We start from the raw sequence: 22,241 nt of genomic DNA, 5'->3' as shown, positions 1-22,241 counted from the left end.
TGCGGGAACAGCTTGCGTACTGCGCGTAAGGACGTCACGTCTCTGAGCATGGTTGGTCCTGCGGATCCAGTTGGTTTCTGCGCAGACGTCCCTCTTCAAGGTGAGTCTTGCGGGTCCAACTGGGCTCTGCTGGGACCTACCTCTTCAGAACTATATATGCGGTGCATATTTATTGCAATTACCATCTTTTCTAGACCGATCCCATAACACTAAATGGAAGTTGAAATCATTTCCAAAGAGAGCATTAAACCATCATCCCCAACACCAAATCACTTGAAAACATTTAATCTTTCTATCCTAGATCAACTTGTTAATGTTCCTTACGTACCAATCATCTTTTACTACCCTAATCACAAAGACAATAATATATTCCAAGCCTTACAAAGGTCATTGGTTCTGAAGAAATCATTATCCGAAACCTTGACTCAGTTTTACCCGCTTGCAGGAACGTTTAAGAACGATCTTTCAATTGATTGTAACGACGTTGGTGCAAACTATGTCTTAGCTTTAGTTCATGGTCGTCTTGATGACTATTTGCGCGAACCTGACCATGGATTGATCAAGAGGTTCTTGCCATTTGAGCCTAGCTTTGATGATACTTGTGCGGGTCCTCGTGTCACACATGTTCAAGTAAGCATTTTCGAATGTGGTGGACTCGCTGTCGGGTTGTGTGTTTCACACAAGATCTTTGATGGGGCTGCGCTCTATACTTTCGTAAAAGGATGGGCTAACATGGCTTGTGGAAGTGAAGAAGTTATTTATCCAAACTTAAATTCTCCGTTAGTTTTCCCTGCCGAAAGCTCGTGGCTTAGAGAAGCGTTCAAGGTTAACTATAAAACAGTGCTAAAGGAAGGCAAGTGTAGCACAAAAAGATTCGTATTTGGTTCGGATTCCATAGCTGCTTTAAAAACTGAAGCTAGTAAAAATGGAGTGCAACAGCCAACACGGATTGAGGTGGTATCCGCTTTGTTATGGAAGTGTGGAATCGCGGCATCTAAAGAAACATGTGGTTTCCAGAAAAATTCGCGGCTAACCCACGCTGTGAATCTTCGTAAAAAGCTTGCGACAAAGAAGTCAAAAGACTTGATTGGTAACATGATTTGGGTCTCAAGTGCGGCATGCAAAGCTAACGACGAAACCACGTTACATGGCTTGGTGAATAAGGTGCACGATAGCATTGCGAGAGTCAACGATGAGTTCGTAAACGAAGCACAAGGTGATCAATGGTATGCTGCAATTCTGAAGTTGCTTCAACTTATGGGAGAAATTGGCTCAATGGGGCCAATTGAATATTATACTTTTACAAGTTGGTGTAAGATGGGTTTCAATGATATTGATTTTGGTTGGGGAAAACCGAGTTGGGTGTCTGGTCTCATAGGCCATGGGGACCAGGTGTACACAAATTTTGTGACTTTAATAGATACAAAAGATGATGATGGAATTGAAGCATGGGTGACGTTGGGTGAAGAAGAAATGAAGATTCTATGTTGCAACCCGAAGCTACTAGCATATGCTTTGGTGGATCCAAGTCCATTACCAAAAGATCTTTGAATTTTTATATGCATGTATAATAATAATCGGAGTTGAAATTTATTTGAACAAGGCTTGTGTTGCATGGGCTATGAATTTGTTGTAACTCAACAAACAACAATCATAATTGTCTAACCGAACCGATTTCAGTTTGATTTGGTTTCAGTTAAAAACCCAAAAATTTCAAATTTAAATTGAATATCATTTTGCCTAGTTTTGCTTCTTGTTTTATTCCAGTCATTAGCTTATGTATCAAATGTGTAACCAGATGCCTTGGTAATGAGCTTAAATGGATTGTTCTTTAACAAGCTCACAAAAGTAAACCATAGTTACATAAATAAGTAAAAAATAATAAAAAAACACCACTATTATTTGGGTTAATCAATTAATTAATCGAATACACTGAATACACCGAACAGACCAAATTCAAAATTTTGTATATCCGATATATGATCTGAAAACCAAATTCACAGTTCGGATAAATTTGTTGTGTTACGGATAAGCTTTGCTTTTTGAATTTTTTTGGTTTTTGCTTCTGGCTTTTTTTTTTTCACACCTGATGAGAAAGTTCATCCTTAATAACTAATAGATCTTTGTAAAAACCTGAAATCTATTGTAATATATATTAATAGTAAATAAGATAAGTAATATCTTCGATAAATGAGAATTTTAAAGCAAAGTGATTTTCCACGTGCAGAACATGGATTGTGTTTGGGGAATCTTTGGTGAATGAGAATTTTGAAAGAGAAAACTCGAGAATGGAGAAACTATATATGTACTCTAGTTTTAAGGGGTCAAAAATTGTCATTTTCCACGTGCAAAAATTACCTTCGTGTTTAGTTAATCTAGAAGAAGTTCGTAAAATCTGGTACGGTCTAGAATAAGAAAAATAAAGAAGACAAGGAATTAATTCCTAAAGTGAAGCAAGCAGGTTAATTCCAACACGTACCATAAAAATTGAGAAGAAAGAAACCAAGCACTAGGTAACCAAGATCCTCTTTTCTTGATGAATTAAAGTAAAATAAAGTAAGAAGGCAAACAATAACTCGTTTCTTGAATAAGATAATTGCTAACAAGTTTCTTGAAGAAAGAAAGAAGGTGAATATCAAAAACACGTTTCTTAAAAGGAGGTAGAAGGTAAATATCAAGAATTTATTTCTCGAAAGAAGGTAGAAGGTAACCAAGAACTTGTTTCTTGAAACAAGAAGGTAGTTAAGAGCTCTTGAAAGTAAGAAGGTAGTTAAGAGCCAAATCTTGAAAGAAAGAATTTAGTCAAGAGCCAGATTTCAAAGTAAGAAGAAAGAAAGAAAGAAAGAAAGAAAGAAAGAAAGAAAAGGAAGAAAGCATGAAGAAAACAAGAAAGAATGAAGAACAAGCAATGCAAGAAATATCAAGCTCGTATGGTTCGGGGAAAGAGCAAGAGAACGAGTCGGTTTCAAGATTAAGGGGAAATGTTGAAAGTTAATTCTGAAACGAGTTACAAGATTTTCTCTTTCAATATATAACTATTGCTATGCTGATTTGAGTTCTCATACGTGTTCATCTATCAATTTAACATGATTTTTGCGCGTATAATTATTTTCTTAAGTTTTCCCATAGTATATCATCTAATGTCACTATATCTGGATTAGTTAATTGCTCAGTTGAGCCAATTAAGTGGATATGCATATCCAGCATAGAGGTTAAGTGTGTTTTTCTCACTATTGTTTGTTGGATCAGAATGTTTAACTAGACTCAGAAATTATTCTCACTTTTCATAGTTAGATACATTGATAATCTAATTTAATCTAGTTTGAATTGATCTGTATTGCAACACAAATGTAAAACTAAGCTAATATCTCATATGAGATTGTATCTTCTTCATTATATTCAAAAGATTGAAATAACTTTACACACTCAAGCTCTCCTTTACGTAGGGTTAGCAAGTGAATTGTACACTATGAGGTGCGTGGGTGTGAGGGGGGATGTGAAAATCGTTAATGATCATGAGACTCTCATGATCATTTTATGCATGTGTAAAATACTGATGAACTACAGATTGAATGTGACATTTACCAGATCAGTTACAAACAACTGATACTGTTACATTGAACAAACAACTTATAATTGTACACGTTAGCTAAACTACTGATAAGAGTGAAACAACTAACGAATGATCATTAGTTCTTCTAAGTCTTCATTCTTCATTTGCACTTCTTAATCATCAGTCGTTTGTTAAGTCACCAATTCTAGATAAGTCATTTGCAGGAGCAATCTGTTTCGATGTAATCTAAACTTTTCTTTAAATTAATTTATGTTTGATGTTTGTAACAAAAAATAATAATAATAATAAAATCAAACAACAAAGAAAGAAATACTCTGTTGTGGTTGTAAAAAAAAATCTTTTATTCTTTATTGTTTTAAGTGAAGAACAGCTGATTTTATGATTAATTGTTTGGTCTTTAGCCAGTTAGTTCTTTTCAGGTTCTAACACTGTTGGGTGATCAATCTTTGCACCACAACTAGTTGCTTTGGTGACAATATTTTTCAGTCTTATATTGAAAGAATCGATAGTCTAATCATCTTTTATCTAAAATTTATCAAACTCAGAGTTGATGCTTTATTACACTTGAGTAACACTGACATATGTGGTTTTAAGTGTATCCCACACTTGATGCTTTGCACTTGTAGTGTCATTTCAGTATTGTTATCTATCATCACCCATAAACTATGTGCGTCCAAAAATACATTCAATTGAATTGCCTAAATTTTATGATTTGAAAACTTGATCATAGGGCATTCATAAATCGAGACATATGATCTCGACTCTTTATGATTCACAAGGGCATTTTTGACCGTCGGTGTTTCAGACATTGTTTTCCTCTCCACCAATATACATTATACCATAAATAAAAATGTAATATGATACCAAATTAATTGAAACTAACTTTTAAGGATCAAAATTTATCAAGTTGGAATCCTAAGAGACAAAGTCTAATTCTTGGTTAACGCATGACTACTACGAATACACACGCAAATGCCAATGCTAGACGTTTGCCTTGTTGGACTCGATATGCCCAAGACACATATTATTAATTGATGTGTCTAGTATGTCATGATCCAAGTCGGGTCATACCCAATAACAAGCTAGACAAACACCAATAATATTTGTTTATATATGATATGATCATAACAAATAAATATTAACACTTGTGAAATGTACTTGTGAAATAAATAAATCATATGGATGATTTATATTTTGAGAGATTGCATTTCATAATGTTACTTAAGATGGTTAAGTAATAATATGTGAATAATGGTTACCAAGCATGTCACCTATAATGTTTATAACATAATTGGAAAGTTATAAAACAAAAAAAATAATAATAATAACAACCATGAAGGAAGGGGCCGACCCCCCCCCCCTCTCCTTGTCTTTATATTATTTTATTATTATTACAAGTTAGTTGGTGCATGCATAGCTTTTGATTGGTGCCTTGGGTGGTGCTATATTTGAAAGACTTCTTTGTTTCTTTCTTTCATCAATCTCTCACAACTTTCATACATACAACACAAGAGAAGAAAAATCCTCTCTTCTCTTTTCCCTCTTGGACGGCCAAGAATAAAAACACAAGTACAAGACAAAACAATAGAGGATAAATCCTCTGCTCACTCTCTCTTTCTTCCTCTCTTTAGACGGCCAAGGAAAAAGGAACCAAGGAGTGTTGTCAAGTGAAAATCCTAGCTACAAGTGGTGTTTGTTTGAAAGCTTGGGGTATGCTAGCTTGAGGAGCTTCATATTCAAGTTCTTGCCTTCTTCAACATCATCCCCTTCCTCTTCCTTGGATTTGAAAGGTAGCTTTTACATGCATGGACTTATAGTGACATGCATGTGTTTGACAGTATGTATTTCGTATTTGGATCCGAGCATGGGTTTTGCATGTGTAAAATTGGTTTTATACATATCAAATTAACAAGATTTAAAACTTATTTCCGCTGCGTTTTTTATAAAATTGAGATTTTATGACTTTGATAATCTTGTTAAAACTCAACAATGGCATCAAGAGCCGCTTATACGGATGCATGCTTCATTAGACCCAAAAATTTTCGGGTTTATGGTGGGGTTTTACCATGTGGCCGAAAATTTTAGGGGTTTTGGTTACCCCATGGTTTTTCAAGGTTATACTTTACATGCATGTGGTAATCTTGAAAAACTAAGTCATTTGGATGATTAATTGTGTTGTTTGGACAAAACCCGGAACTTTCGGTTTTTTGTTTGTTTTGGCCGAAAGTTTCAAGGGGCAAAGGGGAACCATTTTGGGTCTTGTATTATTGCATGTATGGATATGTATTAGATGTTCATAACCTAGCCATGACCTTGTGTTTGGTTGGATGTTTGTGTTGATTGTTTGTTCATTCAAAGTGGTTATTTGTTCATTCAATATGGTCAATATTTATTTGGGTTTGTAATCTATTTATTCTTTCAATTAGTTTGTAATAATAAGTATATTAGGAGCATTTCTTTTACTAGAAAAATGTATTAGGATGTTTTGTAAAAGAAGATGCAAGGAAGAGAACCCAAATAAAATCATGGAGACCACAACACGGGGGTGAGCACTTGGAGTATTTGGATGCGGGATTAAGTGGGAGTTCACCGACGCAAGCACATGTCCTTTTGAGTCCCTTAGGAGAGACCTTTTGACACACTTGTCTTCATTCAACAAGTGTGGTCAACATTAGGAGGCTAAGGTTATGAACTTGTGGTTGTGTATGTTTTATGCTTGTGTGGTTGACTTACTTTTGTTAGTGTTATTGCAATGTGGTTTGCTAACAACTTAAAATCAACAACTAGCATAAAATTGGTTCCTTAGAAATCATTAGGTAATAAAAATTGATTTTATTAATGGCTAATGATTTCATAATAAAATGTGTTTTATTAATAGGAACTTTGAAAAATAGGGTTTTCAACTTAGTACCATACATTTAAATGCATGCAAATGAAAGGTACATAAAAGGTTTTTCAATCTAGAATTTTGAAAACTAAAATCCCTTTTATAAATAAGTTGAACACCATCCTTTTATACGACACTCGAATCACTTGGGAACTCGGTGTGGGATAAAGGTCACCTAACCGCATTAGAGGAAACTTGTGAGTTTGAGGTGGGTTTGCCATATTTGTGGATAAAGGTAACCTAACCACTTGTATGTGTAAACTCACACGTGTGTGTAAGTAGGACGACTTAAATTGGAAACCATGTGAATAGGGTCACCGAAGCATGGCGTACAATGGTGTTGATGGGATTAAACATGCCCACTAAACATAAGATGTTTAACCGATCCCATAAAACTAGAAGTTGCAAAGGGTTGCAATCGTCAAACGTTGACTACCTTGTTAATTTAAATAGTAGGATAAAGGTCACCTAACTACTATTTGAATGTAACGTTGGGTTCTAGATTTTAATCATTAATTGTCTTGGAGACATAAAAGGGTATTAACGATTAAAATAATTGATATCAAAAATACTAAAATTGAGCTTTGTTATGTTTGTAGATTGCCGCAATCAACAATCCACCTAACGTTATTATTCCACCCGTCAATAACCTATCACTAAGATCTATTCTTGACAAGGATCGTCTAAACTATACCAACTTTATGGATTGGTATGGAAACTTGAGAATCGTTCTCAGGCAAGAAAAGAAATACTACATATTAGATGATCCTATTCCCGATGAACCTAGTGTTGACAATGTCCAAGACCATAACGATTGGGTTAAGCACAATGAGGATTCGGTGTAAGTTTCTTGCCTCATGTTGAGAACTATGATTCCCGAGATTCAAAAGGATTTTGAACTTCATGGGGCATACGACATGATCACCCAACTAAAGGAAATGTTCCTTACACAAGCTAGGGTGGAACGCTTCGAAACGGTTCGAGCGCTTCATGCATGTCGAATGGAAGAAACCCAATCGGTCTCATCTTATGTACTTAAGATGAAAAGCCACATTGATCATCTCGAGCGCCTTAATTTTCGCGTCTCAAACGAGTTAACCACGGATTTGATCCTAAATGGCTTAACTAAAAGGTTTGAGACATTTGTTATTAATTATAACATGAATGGGTGGGACAAGAGCATTGGTGAGCTTCACGCAATGCTCAAAACGGCCGAGACAGGAATGGGTAAAAAGGTTTTACCCATTCTCACGATCAATGAGGGAGGCAATAGGAAGAGGCATCACCCGGAACCTAAGGCAAAGGTTGCCAAAGGCAAGGGACAACACATGGGCAAGTTCAAGGGAAAGGCTAAAGTGGAACCACCCAAACCAAAGAAGCTAAAGGTTAGCTCGGAGGATCCGTGCTTTGGATGTGGGGAGATTGGGCATTGGATGAGGAATTGTCCAACCCATCTCAAAGAGTTGAAAGCTAAGAGGGATACGGGGCAAACCTCGGGTACAACTTCATGATTCACATTGATCTTAATATTGTTTCTTCCAACACATGGGTATTGGATACCGGATGTGGAACTCATATTTGCAATTTGTTGCGAGGGTTCAAAGGAAGTGAACGATTTAAAAGGGGAGATACAAGTCTCTTCATGGGCAACGGAGCAAAGGTTGTTGTCGAAGCCCGAGGAGACTACACATTGAACCTTCCAAATGGTTTGGAAGTTATTTTGAAAGACATTTTATATGCTCCTAGTTTGACTAGGAATATTATCTCCGTTTCTTTGTTAAGACAATGTGGTTTTGATTTAATGTTTGTGAACAATGGAATTTATGTTTTCATGAATAATGTCTTTTATTTTAAAGCAATGCCGTCTAATGGCATTTATGAATTAGTTCATAATAACACATCCTTTGATAACATGTTGTACCAATCAAGCACCAAGAAACTCAAAATGGATTTGAGTAAGTCTTATCTTTGGCATTGTCGCCTTGGTCATATAAACAAAGATCGCATACATACACTTCAAAAGAATGGTCTTTTGGAATCAAGTAAAGATGATTCATTTGATAAGTGTGAGTCTTGTTTACTTGGAAAGATGACCGAGGACCCCTTTAGTGGAACAAATGAAAGGGCAAAAGACTTATTGGGTATCATACATTCGGATGTATGTGGTCCCTTTAAGGCACTGACAAGGAATGGTGAAGGATACTTCATTGCTTTTATCGACGATTATAGTCGTTATGGGTATGTGTACTTGTTAAGACACAAAGATGAAGCCTTTGAAATGTTCAAAGTCTTCCAAAATGAAGTACAAAATCAACTCGATAAAACCATCAAAGTACTTCATTCGAATAGAGGAGGTGAATACCTAAGTGATGCTTTCCAAGATCATCTTAGGATTTGTGGGATCATCTCACAACTTACTCAACGCGGAACACAACAACACAATGGTGTGTCCGAAAGGAGGAATCGAACTCTATTGGATATGGTTCGATCTATGATGGCTAGAAGCACATTGCCTTATCATTTTGGGGTTTCGCTTTGCTCTCCGCGGCCCATATTTTAAATATGGCCCTAACCAAGAAAGTGGACAAAACACCTTTTGAAATATGGAATGGAAGGGCTCCATCATTATCATATTTAAAGGTATGGGGTTGTGAGGCTTATGTCAAGAACAACACCCAAAACAAACTTGAAAGTCGATCCACTAAGTGTATCTTTGTAGGATATCCCAAGGACTCTATGGGATATTATTTCTACAACCCAACCGAGCAAAAGGTGTTTGTACGTTGCTCGAAATGCCGAGTTCATGGAAACTAAGTTCCTTATGGAAGGTACTAGTAGAACGGTGGAACTCGAGGAGGATCGAGAACCACAAGTCGATACACCTTTGGTTGCTACTAGCAATCAACAAGAGGTTGTTGAGAATGATCAAATGGTTGATCAAGACACAAAAACGTTCGCAAATCCGGTAGAATTAGTCATCCACCCGAAAGATATGGATTTTTCATGGATGGGTGTTATGTGGTAGATTCGGATGAACCCACCACATAGCGTGATGCAATATCACAATCCGATTGTGACAAATGGCTTGAAGCCATGAACGTTGAGATGCAATATGACAACCAAGTATGGGATTTAGTTGTACCACCTCTTAATTCCAAACCGGTTGGAAGTAAGTGGGTTTTCAAGAAGAAAACCGATATGCATGGAAACTTGGATACTTATAAAGCAAGACTTGTAGCAAAAGGTTTCACTCAAACTCAAGGGGTTGACTATGATGAAACTTTTTCTCCCATAGCAATGCTAAAGTCTATTAGGATATTGTTTGCCATAGCCGCATATTATGACTATGAGATATGGCAAATGGATGTCAAAACCGCCTTTCTAAATGGGCATCTTGAGGAAGATGTCTATATGGTTCAACCCGAAGGTTTTGTCGATCCACAACATCCTAACAAGGTATGCAAGTTAAAGAAATCAATCTATGGATTGAAACAAGCATCTAGAAGTTGGAATCACCGATTTGATGAAGAAGTTAAGAAATTTGGGTTCATCAAGAATGGTGATTAAGCTTGTGTGTGTAAGAAAGCTAGTGGGAGCATTATTACCTTCTTAGTATTATATGTTGATGACATACTGCTATTTGGGAATGACATTCCAACCATGGAGGGTGTAAATGCATGGCTTGGAAATTGTTTTTCAATCAAGGATCTTGGTGAAGCCGCCTATATTTTGGGAATAAAGATCTATAGGGATAGATCAAGGCGGTTGATAGGTTTAAACCAAAGTGCAAACATTGACAAAATCTTAAAGAGGTTCAAGATGGAGAACTCTAAGAAAGGTTTGGTACCTATTCAAAGAGGAACGATATTGCGTAGGTCTCAATGTCCAAGCTCAAAGGATGAGCAAGAGAAAATGAATGGAATCCCATACGCATCGGCTATTGGATCCATCATGTATGCAATGGTATGCACTAGACCGGATGTGTCATGCGCTTTAAGCATGACAAGTAGATTCCAACATAATCCGGGAAGTAGCCATTGGATGGCGGTCAAGAGTATATTGAAATACCTTAGAAGGACTAAGGATATGTTTCTAATATACGGTTCGGGTGAAGAGGAAGTCGCTGTAAAGGGTTACACGGATGCGAGTTTCCAAACTGATCGAGATGATTCTAGATCACAACCATGATATGTTTTCGTTATGAATGGTGGGGCAGTCTCTTGGAAGAGCTCAAAACAAGATGTGGTAGCTTCGTCCACCACGGAATCGGAATACATCGCCGCCTCATTGGCAGCTCAAGAAGCTGCGTGGATTAGAAAATTCATTGCCGACCTAGGGGTAGTTCGTGCCATTCAGGACCCTCTAGAGATCTTTTGTGACAACGAGGGTGCGATTACGCAAATCAAGGAACCTCGTGCACATCAAAAGACGAGGCACATTGAGCGGAGGTTCAACTACATACGGGATGAAGTTGAAAAGGGAAAGATATGTATTCGCAAAGTTCACACCGATCAAAACATTGTGGATCCACTCACGAAGCTCCTTGAAAGGCCAAAGCATGAGGGTCATACTTGTGCCTTAGGACTTCGATATTCTAGTGATTGGATATGATCGAATTTTGTATTTGGATTTCGGAACAATTGTTATTTTGACTCATTCATATGATTATGGTTTATGATTATGACATTTTGAGTTATGTTCCATTTTAGCATGTTTAAATCCATGAATAAGTTACTTATTCTAAATGTCCGTATTCGCTCATATTTGTGGGAACAAATATGAAGGTAAGACTATTATGAACTTGGATTGGTGGATATTCATGGGATATAAATATAGAGCAAGGGCTGCTGCCAAGGTTCATAGATATTTATGGGTTATAAATATTGGACTGACCCGCTCTCAAATGTTACTACATGAAATCCTTGTGATTGATCATAAGTAAATTTGAGTAAAGGCGAATATCATAGTATCCTCCGACCTGAGATACATATTGGGTCTTGATATTCACCGAATATTATGCTTTGACTTAGTTCTTCGCTGCTCTGAAACATGACAGTACATAAAGCTAAGATCAGGTCTGGTACAAGGTGATTGTGAGAGACGTATGTAGTCAATAGGGGATTTGTCCCTCTTATTCGTTGAGAGTGATATGTCTAAGGCCTAAAAGTTAAATCAACAGAGAATGATCACTCTGTGTCTCTAGATTTGACATGACATCTGTGGCAAAAGGAAAAATGATAGATGTACCTAAATCATTTCAAGTAAGGGACTTGAAGAGGGTGATGTTATTGAATGGCACTTCGTCATGCGTATTAGGGGTAGTAAACCGTAGTTAGGCGGTATTTGTTACTTGCATCAATCTTCTATGTATCTTGTGCAAGTGGGAGATTGTTGTACTCGATATGCCCAAGACACATATTATTAATTGATATGGCTAGTATGTCATGATCCAAGTCGGGTCATACCCAATAACAAACTAGACAAACACCAATAATATTTGTTTATATATGATATGATCATAACAAATAAATATTAACACTTAAGTTATTTAGAAAGCGGTTTCTAAATACAATGTACTTGTGAAATAAATAAATCATATGGATGATTTATATTTTTGAGAGATAGCATTCTATAATATTACTTAAGATGGTTAAGTAACAATATGTGAATAATGGTTACCAAGCATGTCACCTATAATGTTTTATAACATAATTGGTAAGTTATAAAACAAAAAAAATAATAATAATAACAACCATGAAGGAAGGGGCCGGCCACCCTCCCCCCCTCCCTCTCCTTGTCTTTATATTATTTTATTATTATTACAAGTTAGTTGGTGCATGCATAGCTTTTGATTGGTGCCTTGGGTGGTGCTATATTTGAAAGACTTCTTTGTTTCTTTCTTTCATCCATCTCTCACAACTTTCATACATACAACACAAGAGAAGAAAAATCCTCTCTTCTCTTTTCTCTCTTGGACGGCCAAGAGTAAGAACATTAGTACAAGACAACACAATAGAGGTTAAATCCTCTGCTGACTCTCCCTTTCTTCCTCTCTTTGGACGGCCAAGGAAAAAGGAACCAAGGAGTGTTGTCAAGTGAAAATCCTAGATACAAGTGGCGTTTGTTAGAAAGCTTGGGGTATGCTAGCTTGAGGAGCTTCATATTCAAGTTCTTGCCTTCTTCAACATCATCTCCTTCCTCTTCCTTGGATTTGAAAGGTAGCTTTTATATGCATGGACTTATAGTGACATGCATGTGTTTGATAGTATGTATTTTGTATTTGGATCCGAGCTTGGGTTTTGCATGTGTAAAATTGGTTTTATACATATCAAATTAACAAGATTTAAAACTTATTTCCGCTGCGTTTTTTCATAAAATTGGGATTTTATGACTTTGATAATCTTTTTAAAACTCAACATGCCTAGTCGCCAATTCTTTGGTTTTCATGTGTTAGGTTCTATTGGGTTTAAATCAAATTCTCATTACCTTTCACTTCATATCCTTCTAGTTGCTAGATGTAAATTTCATCAATTTGGTCCTCATTACCTTTGACTTCACATCTAGTTGATGTATAGCCCACCCTAATTGAGCTTCAACCACTACAACAACCTTGATCGTTTTAAGTCGTGTCACCAGGGTAAACGTTTCCTAGAATTCAATGCCTTTATGCTGGGAATATCTCTTAGCTACCAGAACACTTCTCCATCAGGTCCAAGTTTAGTGTTGAATAACTAGCTTAATCCAACTAAACTTTCTCCAGGTGGCACTACAAATAAAAAGCCATTTAATGGCACACAAAAAGTGTCACAAGAAACCAAAGAAATGCCACTAAAGAACCTTGTTGGAATGAGTGACACACAAAAAAAGTGCCACTAGAAGCGCTACCACTAAAGCCTTTAGTGGCACTTTTGTCATGTGCCACTACAAACTTTTGGGCTTTTAGTGGCATTTTTTTCTATATGCCATTAAAAACTTTTTGGACTTTTAGTAGCACTTTTATCCGTATGCCATTAAAAACATTTTTAACTTTTAGTGGCATTTTTTTTCGAATGCCAAAACATTTAATACTTTCAGTGGCATTTTTTTCCGTGTGCCACTAAAATCATTTTGGACTTTCAGTAGCATTTTGTTTTCGGATGCCATTAAAAACATTTTGGACTTTCAGTGACATTTTTTTCGTATGCTATTAAAAGCATTTTGGACTTTCAGTGGCACTTTTATTCATATGCCATTAAAAAAATTTTGAACTTTCAGTGGCATTTTTTTCAATCACATTCTAAACACACACTAATCACATTCTAAATGCATATTAAATGTCTAATAACTCTCAAATTAAGTCAAAATATCAATCATATAAAAAGTAAAATAACAAATATTTGAATAAAAACTAAAAACTTCACCACTTGTTAGCCTCTTTCACCATCTTTAATCTTCATGCAAGGTACCTAATAGAAAAATAAAAACTTTTCAAAATGTAAAAATATGGACACTAACTTGTGTAGCCGGCATAATTATTAATCTAAAATCGATAATAACCTATTAAAATCAACCATATCAACGCTTGCGAGCTAGTCGAGATTGGCTTGTGAAAAAGCTAAACTAGCCCGAGCCCAAGCCTAAAAATAAGGTCATTCTATAAACGAGCCCGAGCTTCATTTTCAAGCTCGAGCCGGCCCACGAGCCAAGCATTTTTATATTATATAATATATATATATATATACTCTAAATGGTTCCTATGTGAAAATCCTTAACCGGTTCCTAATCATTGGTAATAATTGGAAAGTAACTGGTTTCTCCAACACCGGTTATTAACCGGTTTCGGTTCTGTTAACCGGTTAGGATTTGCACCTCGAGTTACAAACAAATCGCATAAAACAAATTGCCATTATTATTTCGTGAAGATGATACTTGGTTAACCGAAGAAATTGTACAGGTACCTAAAACATATAAATGATAAAAATGTTAATACATAGATATGTAAACATAAAAAGAATAAACAATAGTTTATGAATGTGAGTACCTTTATGTTCATATCGCTAAGAACCGAAGACTAGTTTGCATTGGGAATATGTTCCTGAATGATGTTCAACATAACATTGACAATATTCATTAGTTGATCAATTATTTGTGAATTTATTGAAGAATCACCATTACTTTTTGCAGTCGGCATCCTTCCAACTAATCGAACGTATCCTCTTTTCTCCAGGCCTTTAACTTTTGAGTAGTCATCATTTGAAAAATCACCTAGATCTCCGGTTATGCTTGTTGAGTCACTTGCAATAGCTTTTAATGAAGCCTAAATACAAAATAATAACAGTAAGTAATTTTGAAAAGACCGAAACACACGTAACAATGTTAATAAATTGATGGTTTTCCCAAGTTAATAATTTGATTCACATCAGGACCAATTAAGCACCCTTTTAAAAATTTCATGCAGACTTTGATGCATCAAAAATGGGATTATGGTTTTGGAAAATGTATGCACTTGAGAAACTAAGCTTTCAAAGTAAAAATGTTATTCACTTGAGAAAGCAAGCATATACTTCATTCTTAGGTGATCTTATAAAGAAGAGTATAATAGACTATAAAAATCATTTATTTCTGAATGGATACATTACCACAACTTGAGCGGCTTTCTTACCAACAATTGTTCCATCTTTATGAGTGAGTTTTTATATATAGTTCTTCACGTGTTAGGTGTACTCCATTATTCTTTATAGCCTGTAATTTATGTTTTATGTTTAGCAAGTGACAAGAAACAAAAAGAAGACAATAATTTAATTCAAAATAACTAAAAATAATACCTCTTCATGAGAAAGTCTATCAAACGACTTTGTCCCGATGAGGCTCCTTCATCTTTGAGCAGCTCGATCTTTTAGCATCACATGTACTATGGTAAATAGTAAATTAATACGTAATTAGGTTTCTTTAGGGGTGTTCACCGTCCGGTTTAGACGGTTTTTAGGTCAAACCGTAGCCAAACCGTTAGTAACGGCTTTTGGTTATCAAAAACCAAAACCGAACCAAACCAAACCAAACCGTTACTAACGGTTTGGTTTCATGGTTTTTCTAATCTCGAATTTTCTTGTGATTAGGGGTTTAAAGGATTGACGATGTGTTCTGTCAAAACTAAAAGTAGGCATCGTCCGATTTCCTGTATGTTTGTGCTTTTAAAACATGAATAGCATTATTGGTCACAACTAATTATGCTTAAAGGCATTTGTTTGTATTAAAAGAATTCAAACCGCTTTGAATGACTCACAGTCTCATAAGATTTGAAACCCATCGGTTTAAATGAGCAGCCCTCTTAGCCCTTCAATTAATTAAATTCATTTGCATTTAGTTAACCAAATATGATTAGCCTAGTTCATACTTCACAACTTCACAGTATTTATCTTCAATGAAGTGTATATAACGTAAATATATATAATTATGTATTACGGTTCGGTCCGGTTTTTTTACGGTCGGTTTGTGATATAACCGCAAACCAAACCGTTCACTATGGTTTGAGATTTTTGAAACCAACCAACCAAAAGTTAACAAGAAAACCAACCACGAAACCAAACCGATGACCGGTTTGGACGGTTTCAAGCCGAACCATGAACACCCCTAGGTTTCTTTAATATACCTCCATAATTTTATATATATATATATATATATATATATATATATATATATATATATATAAATATATAAAATTATATTTTTGTCAAAATTTTGAATTTGTTTTAGTAACTAGTGTGCCAATTTTGTTATTTCAAGATTAATATATATATTTAATTAAACACCTGGCCTGACACATAAGTTATACGTATACCTAATCAACAAGGCAGGCCGGGTCGGTATTGAACACCTTTGCCCATTTTTTTTTTAATAAACACACTCGGGACAACAACTCAACTACAAAGCTTAAAACACACGGTAATGCACAAGATCAAATAGCACGAACATCACTAGGTTAATCGATACCTTGTTCATTTGTAGTCCGACATTCTTAAGAATCTGATTGATCACCTTGCATTTCATTAGGATGATTGCCTTGCTCATTATCTATAACATTTTCTTCAATAGTCTCTTCCAAGTCGCTAGAAATTATATGTAGCCTCTTGCGTTTACCCATACTACCCATTCAAAAAGCATGTAATACAAATATTATTACTAGCATATTAATTATTAAACAGCATGTTGTCCATATCAAATTGATTCATTATAGCTCAATCATAAACAAATATCTATAAACGATAACTGAAGAAACACTAATTGACCCCGGGCAGATTACGAATAATCTGGGGGTTAAGTAGATGTTTCCCACGAGGGTTAGGTCCGGCAAAGATGGTTGTTCTTCAGATGACCTGCAAAACAGACACCGTGAGCTCGTCACTGAGAAGGGGGGGTACCTCCTTGTGACCACCCTCCGGCGTGAGAATCAGACTAGATTGCTCTTAAATATAAGTGTATATTAAGAGAAATGACTAGAGCAGATATATGATGGTATGAGGTAAGGTGATAGAATGATAAGATGATCATACCGTTCCAAGGTGTTGGAGTATTTATAGCAGAAGGTAGGTTTCCAAGCAGGTACAGCCAGCTGTATAGTATTCCTTTTCGACCAACTGTGGGCTACGCACGTGCCATGCTAGTGGTTGGTGGGTAGGCAGCGGCTGATAGTGTACTATTCCTTTTCCACCAACTGCAGGCTATGTACGTGCCACGACAGGGGTTGGTGAGTAGGCAGCGGCTGATAGTGACATTAAGTACTAGAGCGTGCTCCTCGTCGTACTGTTGTCAGTGAGATATCGCAGCTTTGGTCAGATCTTTTGTCCATACCTTGGCAGGTACAGTACAAAAGATCCTCCAGTAGCGTACGGACTGGCTTATTTGGGCGGAAGTTTTCCCAGCTTTGGGCGGGAGTATTCCCGGCTTTGCTCATTCCTTCTTCAGGTGACATTACTGAATTATTTTGAGAGTTAAGTGCCTTGTGCGTGTAGCCTTGCTGTTAGTGCGAGTAGCCTTCCCTGATGGCTAGTATTCGTAGCTGCGGGAACAGGCGGAGTACGTTACCATTGGGAGGCTTTTCCTGCGGAAACATCTTGCGTACTGCGCGTAAGGACGTCATCTCTCTGAGCGTGGTGGGTCCTGCAGATCCAGTTGGTCTTTGTGCAGACGTCCCTTTTTAAGGTGAGTCTTGCGGGTTCAACTGCGCAGACGTCCCTGTTTAAGGTGAGTCTTGCGGGTCCAACCGCGCAGACGTCCCTGTTCAAGGTGAGTCTTGCGGGTCCAACTGGGCTCTGCTGGGACCTACCTCTTCAAGTCCCCCCAGTCCAATGTTCTTCTCATGAATTGTTAATAAGTGAGGTGAACTTTTGGACTTAAGCAAGGGGTTTTGAAAAGGGTTTAGTTTTAAGGTTTTCCACGGGGATTCTTCCCGCGGAAGTCCTAATGTCACGTGCAGAAATTCCCGACTTTTCTGCTTGATCTTTGGGTATGATGCGGGTAGGTCTGTAACCTCCTCGCAAGTCAGGAGCGTTGAGTACCACTTGTGTAGATTCTCCATGAGGTTTTGGTAGTTTTAAACATAGTGATCAATTATGTTAAACAACCAATTCCATCTTGGAGCTTCAAACAATCTAGTTCTCAACGTTTCCGCTATGAGGGGATATTATTTCCGTTTCCGCAAGCATGGCCCAGAAGATCCTTCTTGGTTTCAATTCCCTGCGGAGTGCTAAGTATGTGAAGGGTTTCGCCTTGACACTGTACTCGCACTCGTCTTATAGTTACTTTACTTCCAAGGTATTCCTGGCGTCAATTCCCTGCAGGTGCTAAGTATGTGAAGGGTTTTGCCTTGACACTGTACCCGCACCTGTCTTATAGTTACTTGGTTGCCGAGGTATTCTTGGCTTCAATTCCCTGCAGGTGCTAAGTATGTGAAGGGTTTTGCCTTGACACTGTACCCGCACCTGTCTTATAGTTACTTGGTTGCCAAGGTAAGGGGTATAGTCCCGCTTACTTTTGAATCTTTTTGATATGCGTTATAAACGTTATATGACTTGCTCATGCATATTATAGCTTAATTTGGCACTTGTTTTGCCGCATAAACAATATATGATTCGCTCGTGCATACTTTAGTTTAACTTAGCAATTTTCCAAGTGTTTATAATAAGTTAACCGTTCGACGCGCGGTTGTCAATAGGTTAGTGTTCAGTTTCCTCTATCATGATTGTGCGGATAGGACCGGCACTTTCATTTAGTGGGATGACCAAACTTCACCTATAACTGACCTGCGTGAAGGTTTGCCGTTTTTTGTGTTTATGCGGGTTTTGCCGCCGTCCACACGCAACGACTTTCCCACTTATTTGTGAGGTGAATACCGGCATATCAGTGTTTTGAATAAGTTAAACCATTCGACGCGCGGTTGTCAATGGGTTAACGTTCAGTTTCCTCTATCATGATTGTGCGGGTAGGACCGGCACTTTCATTTAGTGGGATGACCAAACTTCACCTATAACTGACCTGCGTGAAGGTTGTCCTCATCTCTTAGAAATTTTTGTCGTTTTTTTGTGCTTATGTGGGTTTTGCCGCCGTCCACACGCAACGACTTCCTTTCACACTTATTTATGTGGTGGATACCGGCATATCAGTGTGGAAAGTTCATAAGTATAAATGTAAGACCATCGGCGTCAATGTGATAAGGAGAATCATTTCCATTATAAGTGGCTCTGGGCCTTTTCTTTACAAGTTTGGAATTGATCTACATGCAGCCTGTGTAATTGAGCTCCCTTCCATGTTCTTGGGATGGGAGTGTCATCAAGCCTTTCGAGCCGATATGCACTTGGTTCGGAATCTCGTTGTTTACGCAGTATGTAGTCTCCAGCATTGAAGGTGCAGTTTTATTCGTGTTTTCCCCAACTGGGGTTCTACACGCATTAGCCTGCTCAGCGTTCGTTAAGCCACGAGGTGCGTGAGCGTCTCATCTCTGACAAATGCTTCGACGACGTCCTTCAAGTCTAAGCATTCTTTCGTGGTGTGGCCCTTTGTCTTGTGGAAGTCACAGTATTTGCTCTGATCAGCGTTGTGACGCTGTCGGATTATTGGAGCCTTTGGCCATGGGAGCCTCTCGGTGGCAAATATTTCAGTGACGCTTTTGGTGAGTGGCGTCCATCTGGAGTGCCGGTTCGACGACTGCATGTTATCCTTTCCGCCTAACCGAGGGTGCGAGCCGGATGAGGTATCAAAGTTTACCCTTGACTGCCAAATACCTAGCTTCCTCTTTTTGTTTAGTCGGGCGGTAAGGACGTTGTTTTCTCTTGTTTTCTGGGTGTAGAGGTTTGTGCTCTGGGGAAGATCTCTACCCAGTTGCTTTTCCGTTTCTGCGAAGCGTTTAGCTGCTGTCATGATGGCATCCCATGTGGACGGCATGACATCTTTACCCGTTAAGGTGCGGATGAGCTCTGGGTCTTTCGCGCCCTGGATGAAAGTAGCGCGAACAAGATCTTCGCTAATAGTGCCCAGACTTAGCTTCTTTGAATTGAAGCGCGTGATGAAGTCTAGTAAAGACTCATCTTCCTCTCGGATGCAGTTGAGGATTGTCCATTGCTCTTCGGTATACTTTCTTTGTTGACTGAAATGTTGGCTGAACTTCTGCTGGAAGTCTGCCCAATCGTAGATGTGGTGGACCGGTAGACGGTCAAACCACGCTCTGGCTGCCCCAATAAGCGTCATTTGGAACATGTAACACCACGTGGGTTCCGTCCAATTGCTGACGGTTGCCCCCGCTATGAATCTGTTCAAATGATCGTCTGGGTCAGATATACCATCATAAGTGCCGATGTTGGACATCTGTTTGGCACTTTTCGGGGCGATTGCTTCCGCAATGTCCCTTGCAAACTTGGATGTTCCCGCATTTGCAGCAGTTGGTCTAAAGGTTTTGGAGAAGTCATGTGGGTTTCCCCCCGCGTTCCTTGGTTTGAAGGTTTCTCCGGAATTCCTTCTCGGTTGGAAGTCCGTTTCCTTACGCTTCCCTTTCGCCTTATGGCGAGGGTTTGCGTCGGTGTCGGATTCCTCCCGATCATCGTCCGAATACTCGCACTCACTGCTCATGTTGAGCTGTTGAGTGCTTCCAAATTCGTCGGCCTGTTGGATGGAACGTAAGCGTTCGTCCAACTCAGCTTGGAATTCCTTCTGACGTGCTTCCGCTCACGCTTTAACTTGTTCAAGTGTTTGGCGGGGGAGCCTCGTCTGTTGTCTTTCCACCTGGGTATCAATGAATCCCAGGGGATGATTGTTTACTGCACTTGCCCCGGCTCGGGTAACCGGGGTAGTGTTCGTAAAATTTACTGCACTTGCCCCGGCTTGGGTAACCAGGGTAGTGTTCGTAAAATTTGTATACTCGCCGGTGTTCCCCCCAGTAGCTGGGGTTGTGGTTACCGGGGTTTCTTGGTCACTCGCTGGCCTTGGGACCGGAGTAACTTTAACCATGTTTCCAGAAGTTTTGAAAAAACTGAAAAAGAATTAAGTTCTAGCTTTTATGCACGGATGGCGCCAATGAAGAAACACTAATTGACCCCGGGCAGATTACGAATAATCTGGGGGTTAAGTAGATGTTTCCCACGAGGGTTAGGTCCGGCAAAGATGGTTGTTCTTCAGATGACCTGCAAAACAGACACCGTGAGCTCGTCACTGAGAAGGGGGGGTACCTCCTTGTGACCACCCTCCGGCGTGAGAATCAGACTAGATTGCTCTTAAATATAAGTGTATATTAAGAGAAATGACTAGAGCAGATATATGATGGTATGAGGTAAGGTGATAGAATGATAAGATGATCATACCGTTCCAAGGTGTTGGAGTATTTATAGCCGAAGGTAGGTTTCCAAGCAGGTACAGCCAGCTGTATAGTATTCCTTTTCGACCAACTATGGGCTACGCACGTGCCATGCTAGTGGTTGGTGGGTAGGCAGCGGCTGATAGTGACCAGGCCGGCTGTGTACTATTCCTTTTCCACCAACTGCAGGCTATGTACGTGCCACGACAGGGGTTGGTGAGTAGGCAGCGGCTGATAGTGACATTAAGTACTAGAGCGTGCTCCTCGTCGTACTGTTGTCAGTGAGCTGTCGCAGCTTTGGTCAGATCTTTTGTCCATACCTTGGCAGGTACAGTACAAAAGATCCTCCAGTAGCGTACGGACTGGCTCATTTGGGCGGGGGTTTTCCCGGCTTTGGGCGGGAGTATTCCCGGCTTTGCTCATTCCTTCTTCAGGTGACATTACTGAATTATTTTGAGAGTTAAGTGCCTTGTGCGTGTAGCCTTGCTGTTAGTGCGAGTATCCTTCCTGATGGCTAGTATCCGTAGCTGCGGGAACAGGCGGAGTACGTTACCATTGGGAGGCTTTTCCTGCGGGAACAGCTTGCGTACTGCGCGTAAGGACGTCATCTCTCTGAGCGTGGTGGGTCCTGCAGATCCAGTTGGTCTTTGCGCAGACGTCCCTTTTTAAGGTGAGTCTTGCGGGTTCAACTGCGCAGACGTCCCTGTTTAAGGTGAGTCTTGCGGGTCCAATCGCGCAGACGTCCCTGTTCAAGGTGAGTCTTGCGGGTCCAACTGGGCTCTGCCGGGACCTACCTCTTCAATAACCTAAGCTCAATCATAAACAAATCAATATAAACGATAACCTAACAGCTCAATCATACACAAATCTCTATAAACGATAACCTAACAGCTCAATCCTAAACAAACCTCTGTTATACACAAATTGAACAGTCAGATTCGTAACTCGAAACAACAAAACGA

At 38.7% G+C, this 22,241-nt stretch overlaps 1 pseudogene; it reads left to right on the top strand.

Moving 5' to 3' along the window:
- Positions 1–213: 213 nt before the first annotated feature.
- LOC143625335 (epi-neemfruitin B 7-O-acetyltransferse L7AT pseudogene) lies at positions 214–1,570 on the top strand (annotated as a pseudogene).
- The last annotated feature ends 20,671 nt before the right edge of the window (positions 1,571–22,241 follow it).

This window comes from Bidens hawaiensis, unplaced genomic scaffold (assembly GCF_021521415.1).
Source record: "Bidens hawaiensis isolate Kalapana, Puna unplaced genomic scaffold, B.hawaiensis_p1.1 tig00004101_1, whole genome shotgun sequence".
Classification (NCBI taxonomy): domain Eukaryota; kingdom Viridiplantae; phylum Streptophyta; class Magnoliopsida; order Asterales; family Asteraceae; genus Bidens; species Bidens hawaiensis.
Note: the sequence above shows the minus strand (reverse complement) of the source record. Positions and strands in the feature narration are given on the sequence as shown.